Here is a 20,213-nt window from a genome sequence, read left to right as displayed (position 1 = left end):
TTATTGATTAAATATGTAAAATGTGTCCTCAAAAAACAAAAAAAAAACTAAAACTAAAAATATCATGTAATCACTAACCGGTAAATAAAATGTGATTAAAAAATCTTAAAAGAAATATTTTTATGATAAAACGAGTTAAATGGGTACATATTTACAATTGTGTATCATAAATGAAACATGACAAAAAAAATTATAAATTCTCCACATTTTAATGCGTATTAACATAACTAGCATATATATATTATATTATGTTATAAAGCTTGTTCATCATAAATTATTTTCAAAATCATTTTGCTACGTACTACTGTTTTAAAAATAAAGAATACATATGTTGTCATTTTTAACTAACAAAAACGTATACGTATATATTTAAAATAAAAATTGTATTATGTATGTCTATCAGAGATTCATATCTACGTGTTTTGACTTTCCGAAGGTAGCAATTAACAATATTAATTTATTTTAAGTCAATAAAAAAAGATGTTCCCATTATACTTTAAATACAATGACAGTCAGTCGTTGAATATATACAACCAGATTTATATAACCATGCATTACTGATTAATGCATGGTATATATCTATCCTCAACTCCAAAGCCTTTAATGGATGGTGATTCAACACACAGTGGCACTTGTTCTTCTGGTTATTGCAGAACTAACTCTGAGACTTCTGATGATTTTAATAGCTGCTCTTCGCCGCTATGCTCTTCAGCTACTGGAGATTTCAGGCCAACCCTTTCCAGATTCGGAGGAGGAATCAGGCATAATAATAATAATAATAATAATAATAATAATAAGCTCGGTCCGACCGATTTGGGTGAGTTGTTTATTAAACTTCTTACAATGTTTTCATCAGACAGACAGACAGACTGATGCATAAGATATCATTATGTTCTTGATTATGATTTTCAGGCATTTTAGCAAAATAAATGTAATATATTTCCGAATCCAAGACGATATGATCTTTGTTGCCGGAGTTAATCCAAACATCCATTCCATTTATGCAAGTTTAAATCTTAATAATCTTTTAATTATCTAACGGGTTAGGCTAAACACCCCCCCCCCCCCCCCCCCCCCTAAACTTTCATTTGTTTTAACATTTTTAATTGACAAATTAAAAGCATTTTTTTTTTCATTTTACAGTCTTTTAAAATTCAAATAAAAAACTATTAAGTTTTATCTTTTTTTCTGTCTTTTTGTGTTTTTTGGAATTGTTATTATTATTATTATTATACTTTCAATGTATTATTCTATACCGACGTAAATTAGCAATAATAACAATAATATTAATAATGAAAATAATAAGTGGGAAAAATAATTTGATATTATTCTATACTTAAGTAGTTTTTTATTTGATATATCAAAAAAAGCTAAAAGGCGGAAAAAATAATTTGGAGGACTAATATGTAAGTAGTATTTGTTAAAGGAAATTAGCAACTGACAGAGAGCCATAAGAATAAGAGGAAAGTGAATAAGAGGTTAAAATCTCAAACTCGAAGATTTTATTTTAGTTGTAATGTAAATAATATACTCCATCATTTGCTCAAAAAAATAATGGTTATGAGAAACAGATTCAACAAATTACATTATTGGTTAAATCAGTACGTGGTTGACTTTTTACATTAAAATGATCATCTATATATATTGCAGGGTTAGAAATGATGAAAGAAAGATTCTCAAAGCTTTTGTTAGGGGAAGATATCTCGGGCGGTGTCAAAGGAGTCTCAACCGCTGTTACCGTCTCTAATGCGATAACAAATCTTTATGGTAGGTAACTAGTACGCTATATCATCATCATCATCATCATACTCAGTATATCCCACCAATAGCAATGCTATGGTAGGTAACTAGTACGCTATATCATCATCATCATCATCATACTCAGTATATCCCACCAATAGCAATGCTATGGTAGGGTCTGAGGAGGGTAAGATGTAGACAGCCTTACCTCTATCCCATAGGGATAGAGAGGCTGCTTCCGGTGAGACCCCCGGCTCGATAGTAGTTTTGCATCAAGCCTTGGACATAAGGCACATAACACTCAATCATCGGGACACCGGCTGATTGGTGCATGTGCCCTTGTCTTTCGGCTATCAACGCCACCACATGATGCCTGATTAACCTTCCGCCACTTTTAACGTTATTTTCACGTGATTAGTAAAATAACGTCAAAATTAGTGCAATTTTACTTTTGCCCACCCAAGGGTTCACACATATATACATTATATGCGCGCACCGCAAGCATATATGTATTACGCATTTTCTTCAACAGATAATAAGTTTTCTTATGGTTCAATCTTCGTGCATTGTAGTTTCGGTGTTTGGTCCTCACCAGAGGTTAGAACCGTTTGAAGAAACGTGGATCTACTCACTGGTAGCAGATCTACTTTCCTTGGGTGTGATTATACTATTTCACCGATGGTTCTTCTAGATCCGTGTTCTTCCACCTACAAAATGAACAGCGCCGTTACTTACCCCTCAGAAAGGGACAGAGGGGTCCTCTTTGGGGTAACCCTCCGGCGTGAGAATCAGTATATTGTGGAGAAGATGATAATGTGTGTAAGGGAATCTCAAGAGTATTGCTTAATAGCTGAATACCCTCTGATTGTGAGACTGTGTGTTTGTATGTAACTGACTGTGAGTGAATGTAATTCAATATGATTGAATGTGATATCACTGCCTGTAACTGTCAATGATTGAGTATGAATGTGTCATCAAAGTGGAGTTGATGTTGTATTTATAATGCTAGGGTTTCCACTGATTGGGCTCAACCTCGTTGGCCTCCTCCAATCGCACTGCGCCACGTGTCCTCTGGGACACCTGGCGCTTTCTCGTTGGTTGTAATAACGTGGTAACACATGTGTCATGCTGAGTTGTCGACCTTTCATTTGGCAGCTGTCAACATCAGCATATTCTTACTCCTTAAAAAGATGCCTTCTGGAAGGTTGTCTGACGTGCACAATCAAGGTTGCCCTAATCCTGATTTGGATAAGGACGAGGTTGATTATGTGCACGTGTGATATGCGCCCATCCTGAGGATGCGCGAGGTCTTCTCTTTATTCTCACGCGCAGATATTTCATGCGCAGATGTGATATGCACGAGCATGTGATATGCGCCGCGCGCTGATGCGCTGCGCGCATATGTGATGCGCGAGCATATGTGTGCCTGGGCAGATGTGATATGCACGAGCATGTGATATGCGCCGCGCGCTGATGTGATGCGCGAGCATATGTGTGTCTGGGCATATGATGCTTGAGCATGTTTTGTATGCGCCATGCGCATAGGTTTTTGCTTTGTGCCTTCATAATGTCTTTATCTTGTGGGTTGACCCGCCTTGCTTGGTGTTGAGGCGGGTACATACCTCTTCAAGCCCCCCCAGTCTAATGTGTGTCTTATCTCGCGCGAGCGCGGTAAGATAGATATTAGACTTACTGATTTTGGTCTTTTAATGGGGTTTTGTCGTTTTCCTGGTTTTTTCCATGGTTGCGCGAAGTTCTATCCATTTGGTTGAAACGAAGGGTCCAAACACGTGGTTGGTTGGTGGTGACGTGCGCCGTAAACGTGTCAGACGTTTCGTGTGCTCGAGGTGCTACAGTTTCCTTTCATGTCCCCTCGCACAGCTGTCTGGAACACGTGTCGCGCTCGCATTGGTTTGCACCTGCGAGTGGGGGCGCGTTTCTGCTCCGTGGCAGGTCGGTTACATTTTATGTCCCCTCAACAGTGTTAGGGACACGTGCCGCGCCCTCGTTGGCTTGCACCTGCGAGTGGGGGCGCGTGAAATCCGATCAGTTGCCACATTTCTCTCTCCTGGGCCTATAAAAGCAGGCCCTTAGGAAATTTTTTATCTTCATCTTCATTGTTGCTAATTTTCGAGTTTCTGCATTTCATATTCTGAATTGAGTGTTTTCATCGTTTCAAAACTTCTATTATTTGCTGCTGCAGTTGTATGTCTGATAGTTCAGACTCGTCTAGCCCCTCAATCACCTCTATTGCCTCTCGAAGACGCCGTGTGAAATCTGTGGTGATGTCGACATTGAAGCAAAAGGGGAAGGGGAAGAGGGTTGTTGAGACCACATCGGAGGAAGTAGGGAGGACCAAGGCCACCAAAAGGTGGAATGAAATCCCCTGCAAATTGAGGCAGGCCGATCTCGACAGCCTCATCGCCTCTCAGGGTTTTCCCACCCTGTTTGGCTGCATGTTGCCTGGGGCCGGGCAAACGGCGGCGGACCCGCCTGCCGGCTATATTTCGTTGTACACCCATTTTTTCACCCACTGCAACCTTCGTCTTCCGATGACAAGGTTTGTAGGCGCGGTGTTACGTTTTTTCGGGATTCATATATCCCAAGTCCATCCGTTTGGACTTGTGCGCATGACTCATTTCGAGTTCATGTGCAAATCACAGCGCGAGGAGCCCACCCCTCGGCGCTTTCAATTTTTTTACAAGCCCAAGATCCAAGATTCTTGGATCTCCTTTATTCCTCGCAGTCAGAAGGTTAAGTGCAGCACCGTGTCATTCAAGAGCCTTCATGACTGGTCTGAGAGGTTCTTCTACATCAGGGCTGGTGTAATCCCCATCCGCATGACGATGTGTAACACCCCGTAACCGCAGCGGAAACGTACACGGGATGCAACAGACACATCTGATATCAACAGCATTGCTTATAAAGGAAATACCACTACATTAATTTATAACATATTACATTGTTGCGAGTTTCGTTACTGTCTAGGTGTTACACACATATTTTACCGATAAGACATTAATAAATTCATTACAAAACATAGAGCAGCGAGCTTCCAACAGGTAGCACAGATAGTTAAGCACACTTTAATCAATCCAACTTGGGCATACCTAGAAAACATGTAAAGAAGACGGGTCAACTACGAATAGTTGGTGAGTTTCACTAATTTAAATAAACACTGACAAATCATTTTAATAACCATTTATTAGCAATATAATCATGCTGGGAACTATGTTACCCCAGAACATTTCCATTAACTTTCTGGGAACTATGTTACCCCAGAACAATAATAACCCCTGGGAACTATGTTACCCCAGAACAATAAATACCCCTGGGAACTATGTTACCCCAGAACAATAATAACCCCTGGGAACTATGTTACCCCAGAACAATAAATACCCCTGGGAACTATGTTACCCCAGATCAATAATAACCCCTGGGAACTATGTTACCCCAGAACAATAATAACCCCTGGGAACTATGTTACCCCAGATCAATAATAACCCCTGGGAACTATGTTACTCCAGAACAATAATAACCCCTGGGAACTATGTTACCCCAGAACAATAACACATGATAAACATTTTATATATTCTGTGCATCAGTCCATATATATATAAATGTACAAGTATTTCCATACGATCGGTATATACTTAAATACTTTAAATAAGACATGTTTTCCGCCCCGGGAAAATATAATTAAAACAATTCATTAAAAGGGGCTCGTGAAAACTCACCTTAGCACATGCAAGCAGGTAACAACAGTCATTATTAGTTAACACGTCCAATCTGTAATATGATCCCTACGATCGTTATTATACAATTATAGTTTATATAATCTTTAACCGTGTTAACCGGTACATCTGGGGACACTGTTAACCCAGTACTGTACCCATTCTGGGAGCAATGTTAACCCAGAAACACTTCTCCGGACTCAGATTGTGATATCGTTTAGAGTTCAATTCATGTTCGCATAAGGATTGTGTGTTTTGTTTCTAATTATTGTATATAAAAGCAGTTGTGTATGTTTTCCACCCCCGGATTAAAAAAAAAAAAACAGTAATACCGTAAAAAGGGGGTACTGAAACTCACCTCATGAGTTCAGTGTTTAGTTCGCTAGCAATTTCAGTTTAGACCCGAGGTCCGCTGCCTTCACACATCCAAAACGAGTAAGGTTAGTTAGTCCGTTATTGACTCGCAAGTTGGTTTATGCTAGTCGCTTTCACCCAACTAGTAGTTTCTTATATTATGTTTGTGTCGGTCGCTTTCACCAACCGAACGTTTCGTTTGTCATATGTGTTGGTCACTTTCACCAACCGAACGTTTCGCATATTATATTGTGTCAGTTTCTTTCACCAACCGACTGTTTTGTTTATTTTGTAAGTAACGTTTCACACAATAAATTTTTTTGGACGAACCGTTGGTGATAAGTTTTTATATCTGTTTTGCAAATACGTATTTATATACTTAAATTAATAATAAGATTATAATTCTTATTAATGTCAGTTTCGTTTAGATATAACCGGTTCATTTGGCCTACTAGTTATATTTCAATTTATTAATTTATGAACTACGTCTTAACCCCAATATACGTTCGTTTTGTATTCAAAACCATATATACTCTGTTCATCCCACTTATCCAATGTTCATCATTTAAAACTATATATTTATATTCAAACATATATACTTTGCAATGCAACCTTTCCACCTAAAATCATCCAATACTCATGTGCTTTCCAAATAATCAAGTTATTAAACCTTTACGCCGTGTTTTACTCGATTAAATTCATGGGTATTCATATTTATATCTTTTGTAATACCATTTTACCCCATATTTTACTACCCATATAAATATAAATGACCTTTTTGTAACACATCTTAGTTCATTAAAACCCATCCTTTTAACAAGCTTATATAATCTTATTTAAGGTTCTTAATCTTGTTATTGTGATTCTTGTTTGGGTGAATAAACTTGACATAAACACAACTTTTATGTAAACATAAAAAGTTAGCTCACTTAGTTTAAGGATTAGATAAAAGAGGGATTAGAGGATCTTGATCTTATTTCTCTCCACGTGAAGCTCGTTTAACATTTCTGAAAGAATCTCCTACACCATCTTGTTCCGAAGAGAGATATTCTAGAGAGAAAATAAATGATAGACGATGGTGGTGGGTCCGGACTTCAGGCGTGGTGGTCCGCGGTGACCGGTAAAGGGTGGAGTTGGTTTCTGATGGTAACGGGTTGACGATGGTGTATTGCGTTGACGTTATGGTGATGCTAGAGTGGTCATGATGAGATAGGGAGGTGGTCAAGGTGGTGGTTAGAGGCTGGAACACCAAAGGGAAATGAGAGGATGGTGGTCGATGAAGCATGATGATGGTGTTTTATATATGGTGAGGGTGGCCTGTTTCTTTTCACAAGGGGTGATTTTCCTTGGTAGCCGCTTGTCAAACAAGAGTGTTTAAGTTTGCTGTGTGATTTATTTCTTGAAGTGGTGGTTGGTTATATGAAGCATGGAAGTATGGTACTACAAACAATTAAATCAAGTACAATTGTTGGAGTGTAAGAATGGTAGAAATTAAGAAAATGGAATTGGGTGGGTGGTTTGGGTTCTGTCGCATCAAAAGAGAAAGAGAAAGTGATCTTGAAAGTTGTTGTAGTCTAGAATATATGATTTGTTGATAAATATCAACAAGTATGGTGTCTAATATATGAAAATAGGTTAGGTGATGCAAGATGTTGAGTGCCTAGATATATATGGTTTGAAATTTTGAAACAATTAATAAGCATGGTTGACTTGATTGTTGTGCCAGAGAGAGACTCATATAGAGATATAAAAGATTTAGTCTTGTCTTGGTAATATGTTAAAAGGACTTGGTAATTTCAATAGTTTATATACTTTGCAAAATTTAACTCCAACAATAATGGAAGTGGGCATGAGTTCGGGTTTCAATAACTATCGATCGATTAATCGCATATTCAATACGATGAATTATATATTCACGTACAATCAATACAGTGAACCATGTATTCTCGTATAATTACTATGGTAATTCATGTACCCGACATTAAATATAATGTAACTATTGTCTACCGGTTAGGGTACATCTGGTTTCGTCGGAATCGTTACACGATGCGCGCGATCGATTCTGCGCCCGCGGATGCGGATGTTATTAAGAACCCAACCGGCGCCTGGGTTAAGAAACTGACCGCCGAACCATCCCCCGCGAAGAAAATTCGCGAAGAGGCGCTGGTGGGGGTCGGCATGAGTAAGCTATGGGCCGACAGCGCGCTTGAGCCCGTTATCCAAGTCGACGGGTTGTGTAAGTTTATTTCATTGCTTTATTTCTTTTTCTGCGCGAACATAATTCTTTTGCTGATATCACTTGACTTGTTTTTGCGCAGTCACCAAGGATTATATCCACGCCGCTTATGATGATCAAGTGGAGGGTGGCTCCGTCGCGCTTGGCGCTGGGGAGGTTGGTTTCCCAGATCGCTTCGATGACATGTTCATCCCAGTGGATCTGGAATTTGACTTTGATAGTGACGCGCCTGGTCAGCCTTCGCACTTATGCTTATTCCTTTAGAATACCAAAGTTTATTAACAGTTGTGTTGCTTGTATTTGCAGATGCGCTCGAAAACTACGAGCTGGAGCTCGCGGAGGAGGAGGAGGAAGAGGAGGCGCCCCTACTAAAACGCAAAGCTAAGGGGAAATCTGGCGCAGGGGCCAGTAAGAAACAGAAGAAAGATGACACCCCTGTCGCTCATCCCCATGCTCAAACGAAGGGACCTAAGGAAACCCAGGTGTTTACCACCAAGGTTTCTTTAGCTTCCCTGCCTGTGAGAGTGGGCAGACCTCCTGTCCACTTGAGGTATGGTGGCGTCACCTCCTCCGTTCGCGCGTCTGAAGAGAGAAGCAGTGCCGCGCCTGCAACAGGTATACTTTGCTTATCTTCATCTGATTGAATTGTTATTAAACCTTTGCTCCTTTGAATGTTTGCAGGACCGGCGACGGTCGCAGATCAGCCGCATGCGCCACAAGGTGCTGAGGCTGCGCCGGGGGCTGCTTCGGAGTCCCCTGTTCTACCCTCTGAAAAGGGTAGAATGAACTTTATGGCGATGTTCGCCGCGCGAACAGAATTGCGCCAAGGTATGTTTTGCACATTTGTCTTCTGAATTTTTCTTTTGGATTCAGTCATAAACCATTTTTCCTTGTTGATTTGTTCATAGGAGTTGTAGCTGGCGCACAAGTTGCTGGTGACACTCCTGGCGCCGTTGCCGGCGCCGCTGGTTCTGCTCCTGCTCCTGCTAGTGCTGAGTCTCCCCTTATTGGGATTACCAAGGAGCAGGAAACCGTATTGCGCGCCGAACTGGCGGCGTCGAGACCTCCCTCGCCTCCTCCTACACGCAGCCCTCCCCGCGAGACTGGTTTGGAGCCCTCCAGGTCGCAGGAGAAGAGGCCTATTGAAGAAGATGAGGAGGATGAGGGGGCTCAAGCTGAAGACTCCTTGGGAGACCGCGCCAGCCCTGCGATGCCACAAGAGTTCGCAGCGCAGACTTCTGGTGGGGCTGGCGCTGACTTTTCTGCTTCATCCCCGCAGGTATGTTTTAATTTGTTGCTCCGCTGCGCGTACCTCCATATAAGTATGTTTTATGACTTAGAACATTTCTTGTGTTTTGCAGGAAGGTGACCACGTTTACCGCCCGAGATGGAATATTAATGAAGACAGTTCCTTCCAATCCATGGGCGTATGCGAGGACTTCTGGGCTCATGCCGTGCCTCCTACTGAAAGGAGGTATCAGGAGGAGCGCACCCGCGCGGACTTGCTGAATGACCATATTTTCGCTGGGTCGGCTTTCTTTGCTGCCTCCCAGGAGCTTCGTCGTGATTATATTAAAGTACGCGATGCTCTTGTGGAAGCCCAGCGAGAGGCTAAGGTGGCCGCCTGGAACCTTTCTGATGCTCGCGCACGAGCTGAGAAACTCCAGGCGGAGCTCAGCGAAAACCGAGCAAGTGCCAACACCGCCTTTATCAAGCGCGGGCATGAGCTCCAAGCTGCGCGGGAGAAGCAGCAGGTGGCGGAGGCCGAAGTTGCCAAGTACGCGCGAAGAGTGCGTGTCTTGGAACAGCAGGCTGAGGCGCGTGACCAAGCTATTGTCCAGAGTATCACTGAGAAATCATCACTGGAGAGCGAGGTTGCGCGCCTGAAGAAGGAGTTGGCGGCCGCGCAGGCCGATAGAGATGAGGCCTTGGCGACGGCAGCGTCCAGCCAGGAAGCACTTGATGCTGCGCAGGCGGAGAAAGAAAAAATTTTGGCGGCAGCAGCGTCTGATAAAGAGGAGCTAAAAAAGACCCAGGAAACTGTTGAGTTATTAAACTCTCAGGTACCTGTCCTCGAGACGTCTGTTGCTGGCCTCGCGCAGGATCGCCAATGGCTGGTGTCACAGGGCATGACTCGTTGCGCTTTGGCGATGAAATATTCCGCCGAGTTTCAGGCCCTTGTGATGGACTGCAATGCTGCCGCGCGCTTGGTGGGTCGAGCTGAAGGGTTTACGGATGGGTATGAATATGGCATGTTGAAGAAGAACCCATCCGAGTACCCTTACAAGAGCGACGCGGCCTGCGCGGACATGGCCGCGGTGGGGGAGAAGTATATGAATACTCCCATCCCCATCCTTATGCAGGTACCTTGACCTTAATGAGTTTTACTTGATTAATTTTCCAAGTGTTTTGTACTCAATACTTTTCTAATGATTTGCAGATAGCTACGCTTGCTGACCAGCCCGATCTCGGCGCGCTAAAGAAGTTGCTCGATGAATGCGAGAGGGCTGGTAGCGATGATGGTGGCGCGGGGGATGTTGCCCCTGCCAGCGGCTCTGGCGCTGCGAAAGAACCTGCTCCTGACACCGTCGTGATTGAAGACTCCAATGAGGAGGAAGAACTTGACTATGGTCAGTTCGGAGATGAGGAGCGGGCCGCGCCAGATGCTGAGGGAGATGATGAGGGTGATGAAGCGGCTGACGTCGACGTGGAGACTTGAGAAGCCCTTCATCAAATTTTTAATTTTTTTTTTTTACACGTGTAATTTGTAACTCATCATACTTGTAAATTTCAATGCTATGGAATGAAACTTGTTTTCTCTTTTTCTCATCTTGCGCATTTCCATTCATCTCTTCATGTTTGCTTGTATAGATATAAGATATGCTTGCACGTTAAAATAAGAACAAGATTGTAAGAAAATTATTCACTTAACCTTTGTTCTATTTTGTAAGTGGTTTCGCAGTATCTTGTTTATGCTGACATGCGCGGTAACTTTTCACAATTCCTTTTTTGCGCGTCGTTGTCGCGCGATTTTTATATGGAAGTATGAGTTTTAGCCATTACATGCAGCATGTGTTACTCAGTTATCCACTATGATTCCGCGCGCGACCTCGACCTGAGACCTTAACAACTATGATATGGCATGTACTTTGCCTTAGTTGTGTTTAAGGATTTTTATGATCAGGCTGCGCGGGATGTAAGATGGATGTTTGTGAGTGTTTTGAGCTAAGGCTCTTTGTTTTGGGCTAAGGCCCTGACGTTTTTAGAGTTAAGACTCATTAACGTGTTTGAGCTAAGGCTCGTAGGTTTGGGCTAAGGCCCTGACGTTTTAGAGTTAAGACTCGTTAACGCGTTTGAGCTAAGGCTCGCGCATGTATGTTTTACTTCGTTTTATTTTGTTTTGAAGTCAATATAGTGTTGTCATATTGCTCCAAATTAATAAAGGAAGTGTGAAACATGTATGCAAAGGTAATAGAACAAATATTGAAAGATAACGCGAATCATCATTCATGATGGCTTAAAAGCCTTGATTACATATTTGAACTTTTACATGAAGCATTTTCTAAGCTGTGCCGCGTTCCACGCGCGCGGTATTTTTTTTCCATTCAAATCTTTTAAAGTGTACGCGCCTTTCCCCAAATCTTCTGAAATTTGATAAGGTCCCTCCCAATTGGGAGACATTTTTCCTGGGGCTATCGCGCGGCTAGCTTCATTGTTTCGAAGGACAAAATCATTTTTCTTGAAGTGGCATTCTTTAACGCGCTGATTATAATATTTTTCCAGCTTTTTCTTGTATTTGGCTTCATTGATGATAGCCGCTTCTCTGCGCCCTTCAAGCAAGTTGAGGTCCAATCTTCTTTCGCGGTCGTTATCAGTCTTGCTCATCATGAGTACCCTATGGGATGGGCATCCAATTTCTGCTGGGATCATAGCCTCTGTCCCATAGGTTAGGCTGAACGGGGATTCGCCGTTGCTAGTTTTGCTTAATGTCCTGTGCGCCCACAGGACATTAGGTAACTCTTCGACCCAAGAATGGGATTCTCCCTCCAACCTTTTCTTCAGCCCATTTAACAAACTTTGATTCGCTCGCTCCACTTGACCATTCCCTTGAGGGTGGTAGACCGAAGTGAAGATTTGGTTGATGTGCAATTCTTTGAGCCAGCTGGATATCTTCCTGTCAGTGAATTGTTTGCCATTGTCGCTCACAATTTCCATAGGAAGGCCAAAACGGCAAATGATGTGGCTCCAGATAAATTGCTTCATCGCCTCAGCTGTGATTTTTGCTAGTGGCTTGGCCTCAACCCATTTTGTGAAATAGTCTATTGCCACTACCAAAAATTTCACTCGCCCTTGCGCTTGCGGCAGGGGCCCCACAATATCAATGGCCCATTTGTGGAAAGGCCATGCGGAGGTCACTGGAATCAAGTTGTTCTTTGGCCGCATGGTGTTTGGCGCGTGGCTCTGACATGCCTTGCATTTTTGGATTTCTTTTAGCGCATCCAAGTACATGCCTGGCCAATAGTAGCCTGCGCTCATTGCCTTGGCAACCACCATGCGCGGGCCAGCGTGTATTCCGCAGATTCCTTCGTGAATCTCCCTAATCACATAGCTTGCTTCTTCAGCATCCAGGCATTTCATGAGCGGTCCAAGATAAGAGCGTCGATATAATGTACCCTCAAGTAGTTCATAGTTCTGCGCCTTGTGTCTTATCTTCCTCGCCTGTGCGCGATCGTCTGGTAACTTCCCCTCCTTCAGGAATTCCATTATTGGAGTTATCCAGGATGAAGGGGTTGTATGAATTACAAGGACCGATTGCGTTTGCACTGACGGGCTGCTCATTACTTCCACCCTGACATCTTTGCCAAAGTGATCAAAATTAGTTGACGCCATTTTACTCAACGCGTTTGCGGACTTGTTTTCGCTGCGCGAGATGTGTATGATTCTGAAGAAGTCAAACTGCTCAACGAGCTTTTTTGCCTGCTCTAGATATAGAGGCATTGTGTTCTCCTTGGCGTCATATAGGCCGTTGACCTGAGCAGCTACCAAGTAAGAATCAACATGGGCCTCTAGCCTTTTAACTCCAAACTTGCGCGCAATGCGCAGACCAGCCAGCAGGGCTTCATACTCAGCCTCATTGTTGGTACTCTTGAAGTCCAACCTAATAGCATAAGTATATTCATGATTATCAGGGTCCACCAGTTTGAGGCCTGCGCCGGACCCTTCGTTGTTGGAGGCCCCATCAGTGAATAGCCTCCAAACACCTTCTTCATCATTTGCTCGCGGAGTGTCTACCTCGCGCTGAGCTTCTTCGATCTTTCCCTCTGGGATTTCCGTGATGAAATCCGCTAAAACTTGACCCTTTATTGCTGGACGGGGCTTATAGGTGATCGTGTGTTCACCTAATTCCAGCGCCCACTTTGTCAGCCTTCCGGAGAGCGCGGGGCGTCGCAAGACTTGCTGGATGTTGTAACCAGTCAGAACTTCAATAGGATGACCATTGAAGTATCTATGGAGCTTGCGCGACGCGTGTGTTAGTGACAAAACTAACTTTTCCATGATGGAATAGCGCGTCTCAGGGTCTGTCAGCACCCGACTCACATAGTATATTGGCGTTTGGATCCCCTTGCGATCCACCAATAATACTGCGCCGATGGCGCGGTCTCCAGCTGACAGGTACAATGTAAGGGTTTCGCCAGGAAGTGGAGCTGTTAGCGCGGGCAGCTTTATGAGACATTCTTTTATCTCAGTGAAAGCTTGCTCAGCCTCAGGCGTCCACTTGAATTGGCTCTTCTTCAAGCAGTTCCTTAAAGTGTTGACGAATGGAGTAGATTTGCTGGCGTGGTTCGCTAGGAACCTGTTGATTGACACCAGTCTACCATTCAGCTTCTGAACCTCTTTCATGGTGGATGGTGAAGGCATGTCAAGGATGGCTTCCACCTTTTCAGGGTTCACCTTGAAACCATCCTTAGTGACCATTACACCAAGAAATTTCCCCTCTTCCGCGCCGAAAGTACATTTGCTCGGGTTGAGCTTCATGTTAACTTCCGTTAGGCGCTGAAGAGTTTCCTCGATGTCTTTGAGCATTTGTCTCTCCTCCCTGCTCTTGATCACCAAATCATCAACATAGACTTCTAGATTTCTTCCAATTTGTTCACTGAAAACCGAATCCATAAGTCTCTGATAGGTGGCGCCCGCATTTTTTAGACCAAAGGGCATTTTTGTGTAACAAAAAACACCCTTGTCGGTCCTGAAGGCCGTCTTGTCTTCGTCTTGTGGTGCCATTTGAATCTGGTGATAGCCTTTGTAGGCATCCAGGAAACATTTGAACTTGAATGGCGCCACGGAGTCCACCTTTGCGTCGATGTTTGGGAGGGGGTAACAGTCTTTCGGACATGCTTTGTTGAGGTCCTTGAAGTCAATACACATCCTCCATGACCCGTTGCTTTTCTTTACCATCACAGGATTGGCTACCCACGTCTGGTATCGGATCGGGCGGATGATGTTTGCGCGCAACAGGTCCTCCACTTGCTCATTCATGGCCTTCGCCTTTTCATCCCCCATGATTCTCTTTTTCTGAGCAATTGGCTCCACCGACTTGAACGTGTTAAGAGAATGTTGCGCCAGGTCTCGCGGGACCCCCGTCATATCGGAGTGCTGCCACGCGAAAACCGACGTGTATTTTGTGAGCAATCTTTTCATTCTCAATCTCGTTTCGTCTGAAATGGTAGCGCCAATTGTGACCGTTTGCTCTGGGAATTTTGGGTTTAAAATCCACTTCTCTGGCGCATTGTCCGCCATTGGAAGTTTCATTCTCCTTTCCCGCGGCGTACTTGTCACTGCGCACAAATGATCGCGGTAAACAAATGTTACGCCTGTTGGTGTAGGGAACCCCAATGCGCCGTGCGCTGGCGACGGTACAGCATTAAATTGGGCAATCGTTCCCCTACCCAGGATCATATTGTGGCATGACGTGGTGGGCAAGACCAAGAAGTTGACAACTTCGGCTCGCTTATGCTCATCATCCCCCATAGTTAGTTCAAACTGAACTTGGCCTAGGGGATGGATGATTTCATTTGAAACACCACAGATTGGTGCGTTCACAATTTCGAGCCGCGCTTGGTCTGCCGGGTCTAACTTTCTGAAACATTGCTCATACATAATGTCAGATTCGCTTCCAGTGTCCACCAGGACCTTTGACACTTCGTAATGAGCAATGTGTGTGGTGATGACGAGAGGACTGCTTATTGAAGGGCCTCCCCTGATTCTTGGGAAGATGACTTGCTGCTCGCGCCAATCTCCATGGATTTGCGCGCTTCTCTTTTTTGACGTCTACCCTTGTCGTCCCCCCTCAGCCACACAGATTCTTTTGTATTTCTTGCTGGCAGAGGCTCCTTCCGGTTGCTCATCTTCTATTCTTTGGTTTTTCACCAAGTGAGCCAGCCTGCCTGATTTTACATCCTTCTCGATCACATCCTTTAAATGATGGCATGCGTCGGTGTTGTGGCCCGGGGACCTGTGAAATTCACAATATTTGCCACTGTTTTGCGGTCCCTTGTAGTGTAGTTGCTTGGGGGGCTTGAATTGAACATTCTCAGTACTTAACACCTGTGAAGGTGTTTTAGTGAGGGGTGTCCATATTCTTGGCAGAGGTCTGCTAGGATCTCTGCCGCCCTCCCTCTTGTCACCATCCCCGCGATTACGAGCATCTTTTTGGGGCTGGGGTGAGCTTGGTTGCGCTTGCTTTTCTGCGGAAGAAAAACTTGTTGGCTGCAACCTGGACCATACAGAGTTCTGTTTGGCCCTCTTCTCTTTGCTGCGCGGTGATTCAGCCTGATGCGCTCTTTCTCTTGCCCTATCTTGGGCAATCTGTTTTTCATTTCTCGCGAAAACTCGCGATGCCTCCATTAACTTGGCCCACGTGGTGGGCATGCCATCTTTGCTCACGAGAGCTCTTCGTAATTGATCACTGCGCGCGCCTTGTATAAAGGCCACGTGCAGGAGTTGCTCGGTTATACCTCCGATTGCCAGAGACTCCTGATTGAACCGAGTGATGTAATCTTCAATCGTTTCATCATTCCTGCGTACGCAGTGCATGATGTCATCAGGATCGCGCGTGTGCCTGCGCTGCTGTACGAAGTGGGCTTGGAACTTTTCTAATAGTTCCTCGAACCCATCAATTTGCCCAGTCGGCAAGCTCTCGAACCATACTCGGGCCGCGCCCGTTAGGCAGCGAGCAAACATATGACACCATGTTGGCATCGTCCAGCTCTCCAGGTTTCCCGTGTTGTAAAAACCTTGCAAGAAATCGTCTGGATCTGTCGTGCCGTCATACTTACCCAAACCACTTGGCATCTTGGTCTTGTGCTGGATGGGAGCCTGCGCGATGCGCGCAGTGAACTTTGAGTGTTTTACCAAGATGGCTGGTCTGTAGGGTGTGGTTACGTCCACTTGCCCTCTGACTGGTGGGCTGTACGGCATGTGCAGATCCAGATCGGCTCTGGCTCCAGGCGCCATGTTCACAGGCGCGCGGAGCTGTGAGCCTCCTGCATGAGTATCCCGCGTCTTCCTCATGCTATGCACTTCTTCATCACTGAACTCAGTGTGTGCAGTGTGAATAGAATGTCTTTCTTCCGGCGCTCGCGGCCTTTTTGTAGTCTGCTTATCAAACGCTTGCCTTTGTGTTTGGTCGGCTAGCTTCTTCTGTTTGACCATTTCAGTGTACTTTTCCATCAGACGCCGCTGCTCGTTTATGAGCCATTCATTTGGATCATTTGTTTCTTCTTCTGGACCCATTGGTCCTTTCAGTTTTGCGCCGGCCATATTCTGTAACATGAGATCGTCTGGAGGAGTTTCAGTCTGGCCGTGAGGGGTTGTGACGAAGGGACGGTTGCTGGTGGTACGCGTAGAATCACGCGGAACCCTCAGAACCTGCTGTCCGTCGTTAACACCCTCACGTTCAATATCCTCCAGAGCTTGATCAACGTTACGAACGCCAGAAACCATGGTGATTGATTTTTATGTAGATCTGATGAGATCTGATTGCCGATGTAATAGTGGATGGCGCCAATGAAGAAACGTGGATCTACTCACTGGTAGCAGATCTACTTTCCTCGGGTGTGATTATACTATTTCACCGATGGTTCTTCTAGATCCGTGTTCTTCCACCTACAAAATGAACAGCGCCGTTACTTACCCCTCAGAAAGGGACAGAGGGGTCCTCTTTGGGGTAACCCTCCGGCGTGAGAATCAGTATATTGTGGAGAAGATGATAATGTGTGTAAGGGAATCTCAAGAGTATTGCTTAATAGCTGAATACCCTCTGATTGTGAGACTGTGTGTTTGTATGTAACTGACTGTGAGTGAATGTAATTCAATATGATTGAATGTGATATCACTGCCTGTAACTGTCAATGATTGAGTATGAATGTGTCATCAAAGTGGAGTTGATGTTGTATTTATAATGCTAGGGTTTCCACTGATTGGGCTCAACCTCGTTGGCCTCCTCCAATCGCACTGCGCCACGTGTCCTCTGGGACACCTGGCGCTTTCTCGTTGGTTGTAATAACGTGGTAACACATGTGTCATGCTGAGTTGTCGACCTTTCATTTGGCAGCTGTCAACATCAGCATATTCTTACTCCTTAAAAAGATGCCTTCTGGAAGGTTGTCTGACGTGCACAATCAAGGTTGCCCGAATCCTGATTTGGATAAGGACGAGGTTGATTATGTGCACGTGTGATATGCGCCCATCCTGAGGATGCGCGAGGTCTTCTCTTTATTCTCACGCGCAGATATTTCATGCGCAGATGTGATATGCACGAGCATGTGATATGCGCCGCGCGCTGATGCGCTGCGCGCATATGTGATGCGCGAGCATATGTGTGCCCGGGCAGATGTGATATGCACGAGCATGTGATATGCGCCGCGCGCTGATGTGATGCGCGAGCATATGTGTGCCTGGGCATATGATGCCTGAGCATGTTTTGTATGCGCCATGCGCATAGGTTTTGGCTTTGTGCCTTCATAATGTCTTTATCTTGTGGGTTGACCCGCCTTGCTCGGTGTTGAGGCGGGTACATACCTCTTCACCGTTGTTTCCGGATATAAAGAGGATGTGGAAAAGGGAAATGACTTGCTTACTATCTGTGTGTGATTACATCGTTGAATTCGTCCTGGCTTCACAAAACTTGCAAAACAAACCATCCATGGAGGTAACAAACACATAAGCACAAGTACCTAGTATAATCCCACTCATACCATTATATTTTTGTAATCCAAATAATATAAAAAAATATATTTTTGCAATAAATACTTGGCTGCAGTTGGCAATATTATTTAGCAATGATAGAAATATAAATTCAATAAAAAACAAAACAAAACCTGTGATCTTGATGTTTTTGCATTGTCGAAAAGCCAGTCATTGTTCACAATCAAATCTTTGTTAAGTTGACCATTCATGATTGTTATGCATTTTCTGATAGGTTTTGTTTGAATAATTTTCAGATGATGATGAGTCGGCCGAGATCAGATATTGATATCAACCTCCCTGCGTTAATTAAACTCGATGCGCTTCTCATAGTAAGGCCATTGCGTTTATTCTTTTGTTTTATACAAAAAAAAAAAGAAAAAAAAAAGAAAATCTTTGAATATTGAAAATGACTCCTATGTTGTTTGCATTATAGGAAATATTGGATAGTTTCGAAGAAACAGAGTTCTGGTACGACGAACAAGGAAGCATGTCGGGAAACTTGCGAAGCGGGTCATTCCGAGGAGTTCCTCAGCCTCAAAGGACAGAAGACAGATGGTGGCTCCCGCTTCCCTGTGCGCCAGCTGGCGGCCTCTCGGATACCGCCAGAAAACATTTGAAACAGAAACGCGACTCAGCAAATCAAATACACAAAGCAGCAATGGCAATTAACAGCAGCATTCTTTCTGATATGTCAATCCCGCATTCGTACATCACTTCTCTTCCTAAGGTACTTGTTTATTTTTTGTATAAGTTGGCCATCATTATGGAAACAATATTAATTACTGCACTATTGAATAAGATGAACACTGTTTTTATATTTACTTTCAGAGTGGAAGAACTAGTGTGGGTGATACAATATACCGGTACATGATTTCTACAAACAGATTCGCTCCTGAATACCTTCTTGATTGTCTCAACATAAGTTCAGAACACGAAGCACTTGAGTTGGCTGATCGTATTGAGGCCTCGATGTACACATGGAGGCAAAAAGCATGCTCAAACTATCCAAAATCGTCATGGGAAAATGTTAAACAACACATGGAGGGTGACAAAAACGTTGTACTAGCCGAAAGAGCGGAAATTTTGCTGTTTAGTTTGAAACAACGGTTCCCGGAACTTGCGCAAACAACACCAAGATTCAATACAATAAGGTAAGTACAATGGTGTACTTGGCATAATGTTTTGAAAAGGTTACATTGTTTTTACTTAATAGGATGTGGGACAAGCTATATTGGAAAGCTACTCAAGGGTTTTGGAAGGCTTGGCATATAATATTGTTGGTTGGATTGAAGATGTATTGTTTGTAGATAAATCAATGACAGACCACCAAGAAGAATGTTAGGCCTTACTTTTGTAACATTTTCTACTTGTTTTGACAACCAAATCTTCAAGTTCAATAGGTCTCAAAAGCAAAACTTATCTAAAGGTCGAAAATTGATTCCGGTTCGCTGTTAAGTTATTAATCTGCTTTGTTTGCAAGTTGTTTCATAAACTTAGGCTAGATTAAACAAACATCTTTGATCATATACGTTACAACAATAGCTGTTACATGCATAAGTTTTAATTGCATTACATTGTCATGACAACAACAAAAATTGTATTATTATTATTCAATCTGGACCCTAGTTACTCTTTTGGGTCTATATGTTTACTATAAATATAATGACCATCGCAGACGCCGCCACCGCCACGGAGATCTCAACCCTCTCCCATTCTTGAAGAAAATTAAGAAATTCGAAAATAAGAGGAAAGAAAACAAAAACAAGAGATCTTTCTCTCTTCTTTGAACACCCTACCCTGCAAATCAACAAACAATAGCTATAAAAAGAATGCTATAAAATCATGAATCTGATCTTGTGTTTCTTGAAAAGAAAAAAAAAACTAGAATTTAGTAGAGTTCA

At 43.6% G+C, this 20,213-nt stretch overlaps 1 pseudogene; it reads left to right on the top strand.

Moving 5' to 3' along the window:
• Positions 1-603: 603 nt before the first annotated feature.
• On the top strand, positions 604-19,654 carry LOC143603378 (rop guanine nucleotide exchange factor 3-like; annotated as a pseudogene).
• Positions 19,655-20,213: the final 559 nt, after the last annotated feature.

Source organism: Bidens hawaiensis, unplaced genomic scaffold (assembly GCF_021521415.1).
Source record: "Bidens hawaiensis isolate Kalapana, Puna unplaced genomic scaffold, B.hawaiensis_p1.1 tig00061492_1, whole genome shotgun sequence".
NCBI classification, from domain to species: Eukaryota; Viridiplantae; Streptophyta; class Magnoliopsida; order Asterales; family Asteraceae; genus Bidens; species Bidens hawaiensis.
This window is presented reverse-complemented; position numbering and strand designations above follow the sequence as displayed.